The following is a 21291-nucleotide window of genomic DNA, read 5'->3' as shown; positions in this document are numbered from 1 at the left end:
CTCTCATCTACTCAGAATATATTGCAAATGCTTTTTTTCTGAAGATGTATAGTGAATGAAATGACTATTTCTTTTTTATGCAAGGCTGGGGGATTAAGTGACTTGCCCTAGATCACATAGCTAGGCAATTATTAAATGTCTGAGGTTGGATTTGAACTCGGATCCCTAGGACCAGTGTTGTATCCACTGCACCACCTAGGTGCCCCCAAATGATTATTTCTTTACTGAAATGGAGAAATTCTCAAAGGAAAGGATGAGATCTGTCAATGAAGAAAATAATACATCTGTATAGAAAGACAATTCTCATATTCTACGCTGAGCTGTTTTTACTCTTCATAAAACATTCTAAAGGACCACTCATATTGGTGTATATGCTGGCCTTTACATATTTATGAAGCAACAAAGACTGTGAACTTTGGAGAGGAGTTTTGAAATACAATATACTGTTAATTATCAACAAAGGTATTATCTACAATGTGATTATATATATATATATGTATGTATATATATATATATATACATATATATACACATACTGGATCCCAAGTATGGTGCCCTTCTACCTACCAAAATAAACAAACAAAATAACAAAATGTAAGATCTTTACTCAATAAGAAACCCAACCTCAGGCTATGCATGACTTGATTGAATGAGAAAAGTAAGGGCTAGGTTGCAGAAGATATTAGTCACTTTATCTACCTTTATTGGCTATGATCTATACAGAAATAAACATATATTGATCATTAGTCATGAAATTTATTGGGTAACAATTTGGTGTTTCCTATTAACTTAAACACTGATCTGAACATTTAAAAAATTTTATTTCTCTTTGAAAAGAAAAACTTTTCTAAGTAATTGTAATTTTCTTTAAGTTACAAGTTACTCATAAATTGCTTTAAGATTTTTTTTTGGCATTTTTATTTTGCTTCTTTTAAACATTGAGGTCACCTTGTTTTTGTTTTTGTTTTTGTATATCTGTAGACCTCAGATGAAAAAAGTTACTCAATCTTATATTAGCAATAGTTTTCATGTCAGCATCTGCATAGACCTCCACACTTAGGAGTTAGCATTTCATTAGCAGCTACCAAAAAAAAGTGATTACAGGAGGCCAACATTCTAATGATAACCTCTCATTAATTGTGTAGTTAAGATATACAAACAATCTTCATTGGACCCTTACTCAAAGCTTGGAAAAACAGCAGAGCATCAGAAAGTGGTTCTGAATTTGGAGGCAGAAGATCTGGGTTCCAAAGCTATCTCTGCTTCTAATTATCTGTATGACCTTGAACAAGTCATTTTACTTCTCTAGTCTTCAGTTTCTTCATCTACAAAATGAGGAAGTTGGACTGGATGGTTCCCATCCTATGTTCACCATTTTCCTTTAAAAGGGTCCTTCTCAGATTAAAATCAGCTCTCTCTCTCTCTCTCTCTCTCTCTCTCTCTCTCTCTCTCTCTCTCTCTCTCTCTCCTTAGTGCTTAGAAATAAACCAAATATCAGATTTAATCCAGGCAGTTAGATGACACCAGGGAGAGAATGTGAGGCATCTGGGTCAGTAAACATTGACTCCTTTTTTTAAACACTTAGTAGCTGGATAGTACAATGGATAGAGCAATGGCCTTGGAGTCAGGAAGGGAGGAGTTTGAATCCATCCTCAGACACTTGTCACTTACTAGCTGTGTGACCTTGGGCAAGTCACTTAACCCTGATTGTCTTGTATCCAGGGTCATCTCCAGTCCTCCTGATTCATGTCTGACCACTGACCCAGATGGCTCTGGAGGAGAAAGTGAGGCTGATGACTTAGCATAGCTCCCCCTCACTCAAATTCAATTCACATGCTTGTCATGGCATCACCTCTCTGATGTTGTGGTCTTCAAAAATGAAGGACAAACATTATTATTATATATCCTCGTTGTGAGGATAAAAATGAGAAAATATATGTAAATCATGTATATCATTTGTATATCATTGCAAATCTTAAAACATTATATAAATGCTCTTATAATTATTATTAAATCTTTAATCCTACATTTACCCTCAAGTAATATTGGCATAGGTTTCAAGAAGTAAACATCATCCGTACAACCTGAGTCATCAGAGTAAAGCTTTAATGGGAAATGCTATATAGATAATGCAGAAATATGAGTTCAGAAAAAACATAGCTTGAGATAACATTAACATAATTTCCAAAATACTTTATATAATTTATTTGTTCTTCATTTTTGAAAAAGGACCAATGATATCAAGGAATGATATGTTGACTAGTATATGAATTGGATTTAAGTTAGGCAAACTCGAACAAAGCTGTAAGCCTCACTTTCTCTTTCAGAGTCATCAGAGTCCATTGGCAAGACAATTGATAGCCTTGGTGTCTTCAATATGCCAAATTATTAAGCATTCTACTTAGCTCTTTTCATTCTTAGCTTCCCATTTCACAAGGGAAAGTCTTCACATTCTTGGGTGTACACACTTCCCCCCAACTCATCATTGACTTATAGACCATTCAGTTTAGACTGCTCAACCTCATTTAGTCTATCTGTAGAGAGGGTTAACAGGATGTTGTCATTGTGTATGCTCAACTTCTTAGCACAGGTGTGAGAGATGGTGGTCACCAAAGATAGATGAACAAGTCCTCATTGTAGAGGTGTTAGTCCTCCTTGAACACCCCATACACCTGATTTACTCTAAGTGAGAATTAAGAAATTAAGTGTAAAAGAACAGGTGACTGATTTTATAGTACTTCCATATGATCTGACACTCAGCTTATTTTTCAGCAACACCAAGTAAACAAAAGATAGATACCAGTTGCTTAATTTGAAAAAATAGATACAGCAGACTTTTGATGGGTCAAAGTACATTGCTGAAAAGAAATGAAATGTATAAAAATTTCTATAAAATCCATAAAATGTTTAGGAATTGAAAGGAACCTCAGAGGTCGGCATCCTCTCTAAAATAGCTCTTAAAAGAATTTATATACAAACTTGCAATGGGAAATTCATTATTCCCTATTATGACACATCCCAATTTTGAACATCTCTAATTGTTAGTAAACTATTCAGCATATAGAACAGTTTTGTTTTCTAGAGTCACACAAAGTAAATTGAATTACTATCCCATATGGCAACCTTTTAAATATTTTTATAGAGTGAGCTCAGCCTATTGAATCTTCTCCCCAAGAAACATCCATGTTTCTTTGGTCCAGTTTATTTGAGCTGGTTTTTTATGGTCATCATCATATGTTACTCATCCATCTAGTTAATGAAATGAAAACAATATCCGAAATGTGGTGCCTCTAATGGAGTACAACTCTCCTGATGAAGTGTGAAAAAGGCAAGATATAGTAAGTCTTACAGGCACCTCCGATCTCAATTCTGTATATGTGCTATCTGTATATTTTGTATAATGATAGAGTTCTACCCATACAAACCTAAGATCCTTTGCACTTACTTGATTTCCATTATCATGCTTTTGACACTCAGATATATAAATCTTATAGTCTAATAAAATCTCTGTCTTTTTCACATGAACTGCTATCTGGCCATATTTCCTCAATCTTCACTTGTGCAGTAAATCCAGATGCAGAACTTTACCCTTATCCATACTAAATTTCATTTTATTATATGTGGTACATTGTTCCAGTCTGTTAGAATACTTTTGGATCTCAATACTATCACACCTTCCTATTGCTCTTGAGTTAGTCTATCAATAAAAATTTATTGCTGCTGTTAAGACATTTCAATCATGTCTGACTCTTTGTGACCCCATTTAGGGTTTTCTTGGCAAAGATACAGGAGTGGTGTGCCAGTGCTTTCTCATCACAATCTACAGATAAGAAACTGAAGTAGACAAGATTAAGTGACACTCAGGGATGCACAGCCTAGTAAATGTCTGAGGATGGTTGTAACTTATGGGATTGAGTCTTCCTGATTATAAGCCCAGGGCTCCATCCACGGTGTAGCTTGGTGACCCAGACATTTATTAAGCACCACTATGTGTTTATTAAGCACAAATATAAGTGCTAGGGATATAACAAAAAAAAAAGGAAAAATCAATTTTTGCCTTCAAGGAGTACAGTTTAATGGGGAAGACAACAAGTAAAAAAACTATGTACAAATAAGACACCAACAGGATAAACTAGAGGGGATGTCTCAGAGGGAAGATACTAAGATTCAAGTGAAGGGAAGAAAATAAAAAAATGATTAAGGCCGGGAACGATATTCAGCTCTTTACAAACCTTATCTCATTTCATCTGGGAAAGGTTTCTTGAAGAAGATGGGTTTTAAATTAGGACTTGAAGGAAGTCAAGGAAATTAGGAAGTAGAGATGAGGAAAGAGAGTATTCCAAAGATGGGAGGAGAGCCAGTGAACACAATGCCATTGAGAGATGGAATGTCAACTTCAAGGAAATCGGTGACACTAAAACTCAAAATGTATGGAGAAGCAGTAGAAGTAGGAAGAGTAGACTTGCCTACTATTCATTCATCCAATTATCCAAGACTAAAAATGTCATCAGAACAATGATAGAACCAGAACCTAGATTATGGAATTCCAGACTTGTATGGAATTCTTGCTCATTACTGGAGTCTAGTCATTAACCTATTTGGTCCTAAATTTTGTCATCTAGGCTTCACTTTTTCCTATTTCTTTCAAACAAATTTTGCAATTATTTTCCAAATTCTTTGGTTAAATTCAGTTAAATTAAACTTACAGTTTTCCCTTGGATCTATGAATCTAGAATATTTTAAAAGAGAAATAAGGCAATTATGACATGATTTTTCCTTAATTAGAGAGAACTAGGATGATGCAGAAAAATAAATGAAGAATTTAGTGACAAAAGATCTATGCTGAAATCTTGGCTCTTTTTATGCATACTTATTATCTATGTGACCTTGGACAAGTCATATAATCTCTTTGGACTTCATTTACTCTAATATAACTGGACCAGATCACTTCCAAGAACCCTTCTGTCTCTTTGTGATCTTATCCATTCATGATGGGTCATGGGGATCACAGTCCTTCTTTTCAGTGTGCATAATCATTCCTTAATAAACAATTGTAGAACTTAACCAGAAGTCAACATTACTAGTCTGGAGTCTGGAGAATCTACATTCTACCTAATCTGGCAATCTGGTATACTTTTATTTTTCTCTTTTCCCTAAGCACTTGGGTCTTATTGACACAGGTACATTTTAATGGTGTGTGAATGTTAGGACCAGTGATTTTAGGATGATCACATGACATATATGAGAAATATGAGTCATAGAGACACTAATGCATTGTTGCTGGAGTTGTGAACTGATCCAACCTTTTTGGAGAGCAATTTGGGACTAATACTCAAACTTTGATCCAGTAATACCACTACAAGGTCTTTATCCCAAAGATATCATATGTACAACACACACACACACACACACACACACACACACACACACACACACTGTGTGTGTATATAAAAGCTCTTTTTATAATGGAAAAAATCAGAAATTTAGGGGATATCCATCAATTGAGGAATCACTGAACAAATTGTGGCATATTAATGAATGGAGTACTCTTATTCTATAAGAAATCATGAGCAGCTGGACTTCAGAAAAACCTGAAAAGCATTGCATGAACTGAAGTGGGGTGAAGTGAGCAGAACCAGAAAAACATTTTACACATTAACAGCAATATTGTATAATGATCAACTATGATAGATTTGTTCTTCTCAGCAGTACTATAGTCAAAGAGAATTCTAAAGGACTTGTAATGGAAAATACCATTATCCATATCCAGAGAAGGAAGTATGAAATCTGAATATAGACCAAAGAATAATGTTTTAAATTTTTAAAATTTGTTTTATGTTTTATGGTTTTCCCTCTCATGATTTATTTTCCCTTTTGTTTTGATTCTTCTTTCACAATATGATTACTAAGGAAATATACTTAACATACATATATAACTATATTACTGTCAAAGGGAGGGGGAGGGAAGGGAGGAAAGGAGGACAATATTATAAAAATATGAATGTTGCAAACTATCTTTGCATGTAGTTGGAAAAATAAATGATTTTTTAAATGAGTTATGAAAACTTTTGCAGAAAAAAACTATATTTAAATAATATGGAGACCCCCAACAAGACCTCTGCAAATGCAATTATTTATTTTAGAAACTATAATTTTATTAGTGTCATCTTTAGACTCCCTTGTTTAAATCAATGAAGCAATCATTAAAGTAAAGATTCTGATTTCAGACTGACACAAACTGAAGATTTCTAAAGTGATCCACAGAACAATAGGAATGCCAAACTAAAGAGAGCCTGCATAGTTAGCAAACCTATACACAACCCTCTTCATTCTGCCTCTTGCTATCTGCTGATGTTGAACAAGTCACTTTCCCTCTTGTCTCAAGTTTTCTTATCTATAAAACAAAGGCTTAGACTAGGTTTTCTCTAAGGTCCCTTCCATCTCTAAATTCTGAGTTCTTGTGATCTGAAATGATGGTCCAGTGGGGAAAACAGAAAATGAAAAGTACCTTACTCATACCTAAACTTGAAAAGGTTCACTTTTTCTGGATAAAATTCATTCACCTGCCAAAATTTTGTCTTTAAAATATATAAAGTTACCATTATTCTAATTTCTCTTCAGACATCTTTAAAGGCTACAGCTTAATCTCCAATAAAAGAGAAAATATTTACAGAGGAGCAGTAAAGAGGGATACTTTGATTTTATATGTGAGCAAAGCATTTTACACATGTTATCTCATTTGATTTTCACAACAATCCTATGAGATCAGTTCCATTATTATCCTCATTTTACAGATGAGGAAAATAAGGCTGAAAGTTATTTAGTGATTTGACCACAGTAACTCACTTAGCAAGTATCTGAGGCAGAATTTGACCTTAAGTCTTTCTAATTTGAATTCAACTCTCTAGCCTCTGCAGTATTTGGCCACTACCTCTTGCTTCTCTGTTGCTGATTTTTAGTTACCAAACTTACCCAGATGGAGTAGAGCCACTGGGAAATGGATGGACTTATCCTTTCAGGTAGCATTGTCAATCCTGATTTAATTATGGTTCCAGAACTAGAAAGGAAGGTGGGGTGCAAGTACTTTTAAAAGGTTGGGGAAGTTGGTGAGAAGATGGCAGAGTGTAACATGAGAGCTGCTCTAACCATTAGCAAGAGTGGACCATGTGAATCACTTGATAATGGGAGCTGGGGGAGTAGTGCTGATGAGAGCAAGACTTCCAGAGCTGAAATGGTTAAGACCTCTCTAACATATTTCTCATGTAACTTTTTGTTAGCTGTTTTGCATCCATCTCATTGTCCTATTACATTGTTGACTTCAAGAAGACTGATCCACACTTATCCAAATATTTCATCTGCCTTATTACCTAGTATTTTGTTCTATATATTAAAAGAACAGTAAGGAAACTTCCCTGATGAGAATGGAAGTACCATATTAAGGAGCTGGAAAAAAGGAGAAAACCTTGAAAATCAGTCAGAGTAGTTTAGGAGTATTACAGTGGGAACCAAGGAGACAGGGAAGGTTTTTTTAAAGCAGGAGAATGACATGACAAAAATTATATTTAAGGAATATCAACTTGATAGCATGTTTGGGATATAGCATTTGTGAGAACAACATAGAAGGAAATATTTTATAAAAAGTCGTGACCTAGAATAATATTGATTTAGATGAGAAGCCTGAGTAGGAAATAGTGGCAAGTATAGAGAAGCATGCCAAGAAAGTATAAAAAGAAGAGAGAGCAAGAGAAATAGAAAATACAAAAACTTTTCCTTCTTTATAAATTACATTTAATATTTTCTTTTTGGAAGGAATTTTTAAAAATCAGACATAATGGTAATAATACCACTTATTAAGATAATATTTTACAATTTACAAAACCTTTCACAGAAAGTATCTCCTCTATGCATTAATTCAATTTTAGGGAAAATATATATTTGGGGCAAAAACAACTTAGGGAAAACACACCTGTGCATTGAAACCAAGATACCTAATTATGTGTTCAATTAAAATAACAACACTTATAATTGAGGTCTCCTGCATCAGAAGGACCTTAAATAATTGCCTCCTAAAGTATGTCCTTGGGCACTTGGTCCTGAAAATCAGAACTTCTTTACAAAGCTATATTTGCATCCACCCACATTTCAGATGTGTCTACACATGTAAAGTGAAGACCAGAGATAATTGTCTACATAACTTATTAACTCAATTATCAATGCCTTGTGGGGGAAGGGGAGAGAATCACATTTTTCCTTGGTCATACAGATAATAGACTCAATTCTCCCCTCTATATTCACTGGCACAGTTTCACATTACTAGTGCAAGGTGGGTGACAAGGTTTTATGTCACTTTCCTCTTTTCCTAGGAACCATATAACCATAGGGGCTTCCTCCTAAAACCTGCAGAGTTCACCTCAGGCTGTCTATTCATGGGGAATCAGATGCAATGGAAAAATTTGGTTAGTTAGATTCATAATGTTTTATTAAGACAGTTCCTTAGTACTAAGTTCAAAATCTTTCAGGCATATGTAATATTCAAGCATGAAAACTTAGTTTCAGTCTCTATTCATCTGTTTCTGGATTAGAAGGGAATTATAGAATACAACTGCATGTGTCCTGGACTCACCATAGGTTGAGTTCTAATAAAGGATGCCCAGGTACCAGGGATCTCATCATTCCTCCCTCCTTCCTATGCAACAGCAACTCCTTGAACCATCTGTGACTAATAGTTTGAAATCTGGATACAAGAGTGACAAAATAACTTCACATCTTGCCCATCTTCTGGAGACATCAATGTCTCATCAGCCTGATAGGTCAGCGGGATACAGTGGACCAGGTGACCTAAAAATCTATACCTGCTACCCAGAGTCGTCCTTTTCTCTTTTCTCCTACTGTGCTACTAAGACAGCTCTCTGTCCTTTGAAAGGAGAGAGAGTGGTACTAATATATCATATAAGCCCAAGTCTAGTGCTGAAGAAAATATACTTGACATTTCTCTTATGAATCTTCTGTTTATCCTTTGTTTATTTCTCAGTTTTCCCCCCCTTTTCCCCCTCAAAACAACTGAGTTTTGCATTATATAAGGAGACCTCAACCCCTGGAAATCTGATTGGTATCAATCAACCACTTAGCTGCCTTTACCATAGGAGATGATCTCATGGGAAGAGAGAACTCTGATGAGATATGTTATAACCAAAGCAAAATAATAATCTTTAGGTGCTATCAGCAAACAGAAGAGATTGGCATCATTAGAGTTCCAGCATCGAGAGAGAGGAAAGGTTCAGCAAATAGCTATCAAAGAAGATTCCTTAACTATCATTTTTTCCATTAGTAAGTATGTTTAAATGATCCACCATGGTTTTTTTTTTTTGTTTTGGACAGGAAAAAAAGTTTAAAGGGAACAGTATTGCCTATTCTAGAAAGCAACAAACCATACCAAAACAAGATACTGTAATTGCTCTAGCTTTTCCATTCATTTTTCAGTCAACAAACACATTACTCAGTGTGGACAAGAACTATTCATATTCTGGAAATGACAATGGAAAAGGATAGTCTCTTTCCTCTAGCAGCTTAAAATCAAAATTTTGGGAAGAAATATTATACTGATTAGATATCTGAATGTATATTCAGGAAGACTGGGTTCAAATCATACATCTTGCATTAACTGCATGGGCACATAAATAACACCTCCTCAGCTTCAGTTTCCTCACCTAAAAATAGGAAAAATAACATCATCTATATTTGCCTCATGATATCATTATAAGGATGAAAGTAAAGTATGTAAAATGCTTTGTGAACTTTTAAAATGCTGGACAATTTCAATTAGTTTTATTTTAAAGATTAATTTAATATATACACTAATAAGTATGACAGAAAGTAGAAACTCATAGACTAAAAGGAGAGACCACAAAAAGTCTTTAGAAAATCTGAGAGGGGAGTGGAGCCAAAATGGTTTGAAGTTAGGAACTTTTCCCCAAAGTCTGAATTCTCCCCATTTTCCCTTAGAAACCAATATGAAATCCAGTCACTAAATGTACTCTGGAGCAACAGAAGCCAAAAAGAAGAGTGAAGGGAAAGCTAGGTGGCACAGAGGATAGAGCACTGGCCCTAGTCAGGAGTACCTGAGTTCAAATCCAGCCTCAGACACTTGATAATTACCTAGCAGTGTGGCCTTGGGCAAGCCACTTAACCCCATTTGCCTTGCAAAAAAAAAGAGTGAGATGATTTCCCAGCTTGAGATAGCTTAGAATATGTGTCCAACATTTAGCTCTTCTGGGCCACAAAAACATGTCAAGGGTCACATATAGAATTTAATATTTATTTATGACTACAGTATAAACCATATTACCAACAACTATAAGAATAAAATGGAATCATGTAAAAAGTATAACAAAAACAATGAATATAATAATAAAACATCTACTTTTTAAGCAAAAAATAAGAACATACTATTTTTAATATGAACAGTAAGCCTGCTTTTTCCCATACCAGTGCATCTTTATCTGGTTTGATACAGCAATGCAAAGAATATTTTCAAGACGCCTGATTAAAATGTTTGTTTTATTTTTACTTTTTGTATGTTTCAAAGAGACATCATGAACAGAACATGTTAGTGAAATGCCAGATAATTTTCTTTAGGAAGGTACAACTTATAATATTTTAATAAAGAATAAATTTTTCTTTAAGTTGCATATCTGATTACAATTCTTATACAATGTATTTGAAATTTTGCAGGCAACATGATGTCAACTGAGAACGGAGTAGCAAGTATATTGAAATGCAGTTAGTGTTTCCTAACTCTTGAAATCTATTCATAAATCCCGTGACAAAATAGCAATTAATGTTGCATACAGTAAAGGGGTCCACTGCAATTATGATGAGTTGCATAATATTTTGAAAAATAAGTTTATAATTCCTATGTGTATATGTTTTGTTAAAACAAACAAACAAACAAAAACAACCTCTGGTAACAGGTGAGACTGTGCAATGCTAGTTAACATAGCATGCTAATTAAGGTTAAGCTGGTCTGTGATGTTGCAATATTGGCATAAGTGTTCACCCATCCCTTCATTGCCCGGTGACTCAAAACACATGAATGAACTTTGAGGGTCTCATGTAGCTCATGGACTGCAGATTGGGCACATCTAACTTAAAAGGATCTCAGGAAAAGTCTGTCTCACTTGGGTAAAAGGAATGTGCAGCACAGTATCCAAGAAAGTCAGTGAGAGGCTGCTAAGACAATACAGATCAGCAACTTAAGCACCTAAATCCTGGCTCCTCAGGCCAGATCTGGGACTTCCAGTCTTAGTGCAGAAGGCAAACTGCCAGCCCTAGCACTCTAGTACAATAGAGGAGAGATTTGGTTGGGCCACCTAAACACAACATCTGAGACCCATGCACAGAAAACCAGATCCCTGACCTGCAGTGCAGAAAATGGGAGAGTGACCCCTCTGACCCAAGAGGAGAGCTCAGCTTTAAGTCACAAAATGAATTCAGAAAATGAGGAAAAACAGAAAAGAGTCTTAACTATGGAAAACTAGTACGGCAACAGGGAAGATCAAAACACAAATCAGAAGAAGACAACATTGTCAAAATGTTTACATGCAGAAAATCAAAGGGAAATATGAATTGTCCTCCAGCCCAAAAAGTCCCTTTTGAAGAGCTCAAAAATTATTTTAGTTAAATAAGGGGGTAAGTCATTTCTCAGAATGGGGGCAAGTCATTTCTCAGAACTGTAAGTGGCTTTTGGTTTCTTTGGGAGATAATAGGATGATGGAGTATAGGACTTTTCCTGCTTCCTTTTAGCAGAACTCCCCAGTCATATACAAAGGCTCTTGATGCCACCACAGCCATCCAATGGCCAGCTGGTTGCCACTCACTTCTGAAGCATCTACTTTTCACTGAACTCTAGGAAAAATGTCCTCCCTGCAGAATCAGCAGATCCAAGAGTCTTCCCAGCAACTTCTCAAGTGCCCATCCTAGGAGAATGAGCTGATCTACCATCTAACCAGCAACCTCTAAAGTGCTCACTGGAAGTCCCTCCAGGTTGTTTTGTCATTTGCCCCCCTACATGCCCACCACCCCATTGTCCTCAACCTTGTCCATCCTCCTTGCCAGTCCCTGTGCCCACCCAGGTGGTGTTAATAATACCAATTGCTGCCCAAGCCATGAAGGAGGGATTTGGAGCCTCTCTGGGGAGGACTATAATCTTAACTCCTTTCTCTGAAACTCAATGTATCTGTGCCCTTGCAAAAACAATAAAAGGCCTTTGTTCCTGAAGCTACAATCATCTCAGAAACATGATTCTGTCTCCCTCCTGCTTTCTACCTCCAGAAATGAGAAACAGCAGAAAAAAAGATGAACATCAACTAAAAATCAAGCTTCTTGGGATCTTGGAGGAAAGGTAACTCTGAAAAATAAAAAAAATAAAATAATCCCCAATACACCGTCAATTCTCCTCTGTAGTGCGTGCTGTGATCTGGTTGTTGATTTCCATCTTTGGTATTTAATTCTACCTTTGTTCCTACTGCCCCAAATAAAGCATCTGTTTCATGATAAAAAAAAATATTTAAATAAGAGAAGAAAAACTGGGAAAAGAAATGAGAGCTATTCAAAAGTCAATCACTTGGAAAAATAAAGGGAAAAATTGATGAAAAAATCAATTCCTTAAAAACTATAATTGGTCAAGTGGAAAAAAAATCCTCAAGAAAAAGAACTCCTTAAAAATTGGCCAAATGGAAGAACAGACATAAAAGCTAACTGAATAAAATGATTCTTATAAAATTAGAATTGGGCAAGTGTCAGCTAATAACTCTATGAGATATCAAGAATGAGTCAAACAAAATCAAAATAATGGAAAAAATAGAAGAAAATGTAAATTATTTCACTGGAAGAACAATTGATCTAGAAAATAAAACCAAGAGAGAGACAATTTAAGAATTTTTGTATTTCCTGAAAGCCATAATCAAAATAAAATTTGAAAGAGCCCAGATAACATTTTCAAGAAATTGTCAAGAAAACTGTTGGGGCAGCTAGGGGATATAGTGGATAGAGCACCAGCCCTGGAGTCAGAAAGACCTGAGTTCAAATCTGACCTCAGACACTTAATAATTGCCTAGCTGTGTGACCTGGGGCAAGACACATTGCCTAACAAAAAAGAAAAACAACTAAAAGGAAAAAAATAAAAGAAAATTAGAACTAGAGGTTAAAATAATCATTGAAAGAATTCACTGATTACCTCTTAAAAGAAATCCTAAAATAAAAACTCCAAGGAATATTATAGTCAAATGACAGAATTATCAGGTGAAGGAGAATATGCTGCAAACACAAAGAATGAAATAATCAAAATATCAAAGAGTCATGGTTAGTATTACACATGGTTAGGATTATACACACAAGATTAGCAGGTTTATATTAAAGGATCAGAGGACTTGGAATATGATACTCAGGAAGTCAAAAGAGCTTGGATTACAACCAAGAATCAACAAGCCAGAAAAATTGAGCATACTTTTTCAGGGGAAAAGATGGAAATTCTATGAAATAAGAGACTTTCAAACATTCCTGATGAAAAGACCAGAGTTGAACAGAAAATTCCAACTTCAAATACAAAACTCAAGGGAAACATAAAAAATATGCCATTTAATAATATTAAATTGTTTATATCCCTTCATAGAAAGATGATATTTGTAACTCTTTAGAAATATATCTCTATTAGGGCAGTTAGAAGGAATATACCTAGACATAGGATGTGGTCAGGTGTGGATCTAAGTTGACGTTGATGAAATGATATAAGAAAACACTAAGGAGTAAAAAAAAAATTATACTCAGACAAAAGAAAAGGGGTAGAATGGGGTAAGTTACATCCCATGAATAGGTGAAAAAGATCTATTATAGTGGGGGGAAGGAAAGAGAGGTGAGCATTGGTTGAACCTTACTCTCATCGTATTTGGCTCAGAGATAAAATAATATATGTACTCAGTTGGGTATAGAAATTTATTTTACTCAGTAGAGATAGGAGGAGAAGGGGGGGAAGGAAGAGGATGGGACTAATATAAGAAAGGAAAAGGAAAGAAAAGGGAACAAGAGATGACAGAAGGGAAGGCAGATTAAAAGAGGCTTTGGTCAGAAGCAAAACACTGGGGGGAGGAGCAGGATGGATGAAACAAAAGAGAAAAGTATAAATTAGGATGGGGAATAGGAGGAATGATACAGAATTAGAGTTTATAACTGAATATGAATGGGTTTAACTTATGCATAAAATGGAAGTAGATAGAATAGGTTAAAAACTAGAATCTTACAATTGATTGTTTACATAAAACACATTTCAAGCAGAGAGATAAATACACAGTAAAGGTAAAAGGTTAAAGTATAATATATTCTGCTTCAACTGAAGTAAAAGAAAGTTAAAAATAGGGATAGCAATCTCGATTTCAGACAAAACAAAAGCAAAAAAAGAGAGCTCTAACTAAAAGAGATAAGGAAGGAAACTAGATCTTACCAAAAGCTACTATAAATAATGAAGTAATATATACACCAAGTAATATTGATCCACAACCCAGAGTGGAAGTTAAGTGAGTTATAGGAAGAAATAGACAGTAAAACTGTGCTTGGGGCGGAACTCAGCTTCCCTCTCTCAGAACTAGATAAATTTAACCATGAAATAAATAAGAAATTAAGGAAGTGAATAGAATTATAGAAAAGATGCATATGATAGAGCTGTGTAGGAAACTGAATGGAAATAGAAAAAATATACCGATGCATAAAAACCTCACAAACAAATGCAGAAAGGCAGAAATAATATATGTATACTTTTGAGATCATAACTTAATCAAAACTACATGTAATAAAATGCCATGGAAAGAAAAATTAAATATTCCTTGGAAACTAAATAATCTAGTCCTAAAGAATGAGTTAGTCAAACAGTAAATCATAGAAACAATAATTTCATCAAAGAAAATGACAATAATGAAACAATATACTAAAAGTAATCAAGTACAGCCAAAGCTGTTCTTAAATAAAAATTTAATTTTAATATCAAAATGCTTACATGAATAAAATAGATAAGGAGCAGGTCGATGAATTGAGAATACAACTAAAAAGGCTAGGAAAAGAACAAATTATAATTTCCCATTTTTAGAAACTCTAAAAATCAAAGAAAAGCTTAATAAAATTGAAAATAAGAAAACTATTGTACTAATAAATAAACCAAAAGTTGTTTTTTTATGAAAAAAAGATAACAAAATAAATGAATCTTTGGTTAATTTGATTTTTTATAAAAAGAAACCAAATCACTAGCATCAAAAACTGAAAAGGATGAAGTCACCAACAATGAAGAGGAAATTAAAGGTATAATTAGAAGTTATTTTGTCCAACTGTTTGCCAGTTATTCTAACAACCTAATTAAAATGGATGAATATCTTCTTAAAATACAAATTGCCTAGATTAACAGAAAAGAAAATGGAATACTCAAATAATCCCATTACAGAAAAAGAAGTGGATCAAACCATCAATGAACTCCCCATTATTTGGAAAACCAGGTGAAGAAAGAGTTCTGCCAAATTCCTTTTTTGATGCTAATATGGTGCTGATACTAAAAGAGGCAGTGCCAAAGCAGAGCAAAAAATTACCAATTTCCTTCAAGAATTTTGAAGCAAAACTTTTAAATAAAATATTAAAAAAGAGATTATAGCAATTTATCATTTACTATAATATACAATGATCAGATGGAATTGATGCCAAGAATGCAACATTGGTTTAATATAAGGGAAATAATCATAGCAATAACCAATTGCTATTGAACATATCAATAACAAAACTAAGAGAAATCATATGATATTTTAAAAGACACATAAAAAGGTTTTTGACTAATTACAGCAACCATTCTTATTAAAAAATATCAGTGAGTATAGGAATAAATGTGATTTTCCTCAAAATGGTAAGTAATATGTATCTAAAACCATCAGCAAGTAAGTATATTATGTAATATCAATAAGTTAGAAGTTTTCCCAATAGGATCAGGGGTGAAACAAGGATGCCCATTATTATCACTATTCTTCAATAATACTCTAGAAATGTTAACTTTTGCAATAAGAGAAAAAATGAAAGAAATGGAAGGAATTAGAATAGCATCCTAAATAATCAACTACTTGAAAGAATGAACAACTTTAGCCAAGTTGCAGAATATAAAATGAACCCAAATAAATCATCAACCTTTCTATATATATTACCAAAAAAATCCAGCAGTAAGAGAAAGAAAAATAAATTCCACTTAGAATAACTGTAGACAGTACAAAATATGTGGGAATCTATCTGGCAAGACAAATCCAAGAATTATATGAACACAATTACAAAACACTTTTCCACACAAATAAAGTCAGATCTAAACAAGTAGAAAAAAATATCAATTGCTCTTGGATAGGCAATAGTCTAAAAATGACAATTCAACCTAAGTTAATTTAATCATTCAATGCCATATCAATTAAACTACCAAAAATTATTTTATGGAATTAGAAATCATAATAAAATTCATTTGGAAGAATAAAAGATCAATATTTTCAAGGGTATTCCTAAAAAATGGAAAAGAAGGTGGTCTAGTTGTATAAAGAGAAAATCATCAAAACTGTTTAATCCTGGTTAAGAAAGAGAGTGGTGGATCAGTGGAATAGGTTATGTACACAAACCATATTAGTCAGTGACAATAGTAATCTACTGTTTGATAAATTCAGGCTCTATTTTCTTAAACAAGAACTCACTATTTAACAAAAACTGCTAGAAAATTGGAAAAAACAATGGGAGAAACTATGCATAAGCAACAATTCATATCATGTACTAAGATAAGGTCAAAATGAGTATGATTTAGACATAGAGGATAATATGTCAATAGGAGGACAAGGAATAGCTTATCTCTCAGATCTATGTCATAACTATCAAACTTATTAAAATGACAGAAAAGGAAAATGATAGATATTGGAAATGAGGGAAAAATTGGAAAAATGCATTATTGGTAGAGTTGTGAACTGATCTAAACAATCTGGAGATCAATTTATAATTAGACCCAAAGGGTCATAAAAACCCTTCAGATTCTGTGATTCAACAATACTATTACTAAGTTTGTATTCCAAAAACATCACAAAAAAGTACAAAAATATTTATAGCAGCTCTTTTTGCGGAGGTAAAGAATTTGAAATTGAGGGGACATCTATCAATTGGTGAATGGATGACCAAGTTGTGGTATATGAATATAATGAAATATTATTGTGCTATAAGAAAACCTGAAAAGACTCACATGAACTGATTCTAAATGAAGTGAGCAGAACCAGGAAAAAATTGTAGGGAATAATAGCAACAGTGCGTGATGATTAACTATCACAGACTTAGCTCTTCTCTGCAATATAATGATCTAAGACAATTTCAAAAAAAAAATCATGAAGGAAACTGCTATCCATAGCCTGAGAAAGAACTATGAGTCTGAATGCAGGTGGAAGCATACTATTTTCACTTTTGTTGTTTTTTCTTTCTAATTGTTTTTTGCTTTTGTTCTGATTCTTCTTTCACAATATGACTTATGTGAAGCTATATTCATTTTGACTGTTTTTATAATATATAACAAATAACTTACTGTCTTGAAGGGAGAGGAGAAAAATTTGAAATTCAAAATCTTACAAAAATGAATGTTGAAAATTTTCATTGCATGTAATTGAAAAAATAAAATTCTATTAAGTAGCAGAATAAAGAAAAGTTAAGGAAGAAGAACTCACTTTCTGCAGGAAATATTAGAGAGAATTCCTTGAAGGAAGTGCTGCTGAGCTAGTCTAAAGAAACAGAAGAATTTCAATCTGCAGAAATGAAGCATGAACAATGGCTTGCAATAATGTATACTGGTACAACCTCACCCCTCAAGAAAATCAGAGACTAGACGGTAATGAAGAACCTTGAGAATAACCTTTTCTCTTCTTCCTCCTGAACCTGGAAGAAGCTCTCCAATTCAACCAAAAAAATTCCAAAAACACTGAATATGATAACATTTCAAAAGGGTTAAAGGGTGAACAAGCTTTCTTAATTAAGGCATCAATCCAACAGGAAGAGATATAAATATTTGCATATTCATTTTGCAAACTTAGAAGTTTGAAGAAGAAGAAAGAACTTAAAAGAAATGAATTTTAAGCATATTGGAAAAAAATCCCTGTTACTGAAGAATTAATCAACTGAGTCTATAGAGATTGTGTCCAATGGGGTAAGTCTCAAAATAAGCTCCTATCCCTGATTACTAAATTTTCATTGTTAGCATTTATGCTTCAGCAACGAAGTTGGAAAATTGGGATAAGATGAAAGGGGATCAAAGCAGTCAAAATTAGAATGACAATATCAAAACCACATATGTTTTGTGATAACATCAATAATAAGTTAATCAAACAGTAAATTAATCTTTATAGGAACAGGAGAAGTTTCAATTCAATTTCAGATGAAAAGCTTGAAAGACCAGCAGAGGTCTCAGGATTACACTTAACAATCTAAGGTTAAAAAAATATATATGTAGATGAATACATATATGCATGTGCATAAATACACATATACTTTTGTAGAAACAATCATATTTGCTTACATATATCACACACTGAGAGTCAACTTCAGAGTTTGGAAATCCTAGGTTCAAGCATTGCCTCACACCTACCTATTGTGTAAATATGGTCTTCAAAAATGAAGGACAAACACTATTATTATGCTATTTCCTCTTAGTCCCCCAGGTTTATGCATTGTAGATAAGATATACATTTAACTCCTTATATATTTCAATGTTCTGGTACAAATTCTCAATTGTCTTTCCTTAGTTACAGGTCTGCCCAGAAGCAATTTTTGAGATTAAGGGGAGAAGTAATTTTGGATTAATTCTGCCTAATTTTATTAATTCCCAATATTAAACTCTAATTGTTTCAATTCACACAATTTTCTATCAATCAACTTTTTTTGTTTGTTTTGATTAGAGGAGATATTGAGAAAAAAACTAGGATTTTATCAGACCAGACTCAGGAATCCCAGACAGATTAGAGAGCTAGGCAGTTTTTAAAATGGAAGTCAAACATGAAAATATGTAATAAGCAATAAAACTCACATTCTGAAGCCCAAGTCAAAATAGTGCCAAGTGCTTTAAAGGGTCTGGGAAGGCACTCTCTCCATAAGATATCTTCCCTACTATAGATGGAATCTCATAATTGGCAAGGATATATATTGCTAAGGACCAAGAGGTAGGAGCTGCAATCAAGAAACAAGAGTGAAGGTGGGTAAAAAAGATAAAGGCGGTGAAGAGGAGAATCAAGGGAAGGAGAGATTAGAACTGAAATGGCAGGTGGAGAAATATGAGAGAAAATCTTTTTATTTAATCTTGCAAAAGATTGAGCCCACTGGATAATAATAATTATAATAATAATAATAATAAAAACAAAAGCTTTACAGACCTAACTTTTTCAAAGATAGCCAGATAGCCAAGGAAACTGTCCTGTGTTTCTGGCATACATGTTCATAATCTCATTGTACTTGTAGCCAGGTGGTATAGTGAATAGAAAATAGGATTTGGACTTAAAATATAGGATTTGGAACTAAAAAGACCTGAGTTTATATTCAGTCTCAGACCACTTAACAAGCATGTGACTCCAGGCAAGTCCTTTAACCTGTCTAAACCTCAATATCCTCCTCTGTAAAATGGGGATAAATAATACCTCCTACCACCCAGGATTATTGTGAGGTTCAAACGAGTTAACATATAGAATGAGCTTTGCAATCCTTAAAGTTTCAAATAAATAATTATTATTTGCTATTTATTATTTATTATTTATTATTGTTGTTATTAATTATTATATATTATATATTTATAATAATATATACTGTTCTTATTATATCATTATGATTATTATTCACACAGAGAGGAAAGAACCCCAAGTTCTGCTACTATCCGTACCTCACTTTCTCCAGGATCTCTGGGGCCACTTAGGGCTAAGACCAGCACTTTTCAAAACATCTTCTTTCTCCTTCCACTGCACAAACACCCTAGTTTTTTCCAGGGCACCTGCAATGTCCAAATCTAAAGACAAACATTTATTTCCCTGGCAGCCTTGAAGGCTGCCCAACCAGCCCAAGCTGCTCCCAGAATAGAGCTGTGCCTTTGATTGATCCGGGATCCCTGCCTCCAGGTCCTCCCTCCCTCTCCTCCTGCCAGCATGGACTGGGAGTGAAATACATTGTTTGTGAAGCCGGCCGGCTGAGCGGCGGGGAGAGCCGGCTTCCTTCTGTGATGGTCACAGTGACAACCGGTGTTCCTCCACCTTCCCCAGCTTGGACTTGTCGCATTTATTGATTATGATGTGCTGTAAATCTTGAGAACTGCGGATGCTCCAGGGGTTTTCCTGACAGCTAACTGAGCCTGAGGCAAACGCCGAACATTCTGGAGCTCCGAGGTCTCCAAACACCCCACCCCCCCACCCCACCCCCGCTTGGCTCGGGGATTGTGTGTCTTTTCTAGTATGTGTTCTAATGATAATTGCTCCTGATGAGGTTCATGCAAGAAGGAAGAGCTCCTCGGCCTTACAGCCAGATGGGTGTACAGCATTTACCCAACCACCGAACCTCAAAATTTCCACTATTTTTCTAAATGGACTTTGTCTTTAAATACTATTTGAACAAATCACACTATCTGTTCTTTCTGGAAATTGCCATGCAAAAGTCATCACTGGGGGTAGAAACAGTGAAAAACAAGTCAGTGAAATGGATTTTTAGTTCTGCCACAAGCCTACCAATGTATTTCTGTGTAAACAGGGACAAAATATCTTCAGTCTCATTCAAGGAATGCACTGATAGTCTCTGGATCATAGAATTTCCAAGCAGGAAAGGGCATCTGAAAAAGGAGCATTGCTCCCCGATAAACTGTCCCTCAGTATTGGGGAAACAGTCAACTCATTTGAGCCTATTCTGCTTTGGAAAAGCCCTATTTGTTAGCATTTTTATTTCTTGGTCTACTTTACCCCACTCAGTACTAAGACAAAATCTGTCTCTTTGGCATCTCTAATCTTTGAACCCAACTTTGCTCCTCTAGGATCAAAGAAAATGGGTTTAAAGCCTCTACCAAGTGAAAGTCCTTCAGTCCTGTATTGGCAAGTAAATGGCAAATCAGATAATAGACTGGAACTGGGAAGATCTGAGTTCAAATATGACCTCAGATACATATTATTGATATGATCCTGAGCACATGCAATGCCCAAATATAAACCCAAACATATATCTCTTTTTTCAACGCAAGCTGTTCCA

General features: G+C 34.6%; 1 long non-coding RNA gene across 3 annotated transcripts in view; it reads right to left on the bottom strand.

Annotated features, from left to right (window-relative positions):
• LOC141492648 (uncharacterized) overlaps window positions 1-20288 on the bottom strand; it is a 106517-nt gene extending 86229 nt beyond the window's left edge. For all 3 annotated transcript variants that reach the window (XR_012470010.1, XR_012470009.1, XR_012470011.1), the window contains exon 1: window positions 19949-20288. This is a non-coding gene — a long non-coding RNA (uncharacterized LOC141492648). The remainder of the gene's footprint in view (window positions 1-19948) is intronic.
• Between the last annotated feature and the right edge of the window lie 1003 nt (window positions 20289-21291).

The sequence above is a fragment of the Macrotis lagotis genome, chromosome 7, assembly GCF_037893015.1.
Source record: "Macrotis lagotis isolate mMagLag1 chromosome 7, bilby.v1.9.chrom.fasta, whole genome shotgun sequence".
Lineage (NCBI taxonomy): Eukaryota > Metazoa > Chordata > Mammalia > Peramelemorphia > Peramelidae > Macrotis > Macrotis lagotis.
The sequence above is the reverse complement of the archived record's forward strand: the minus strand, read 5'-3'. Positions and strand labels throughout refer to the sequence as shown.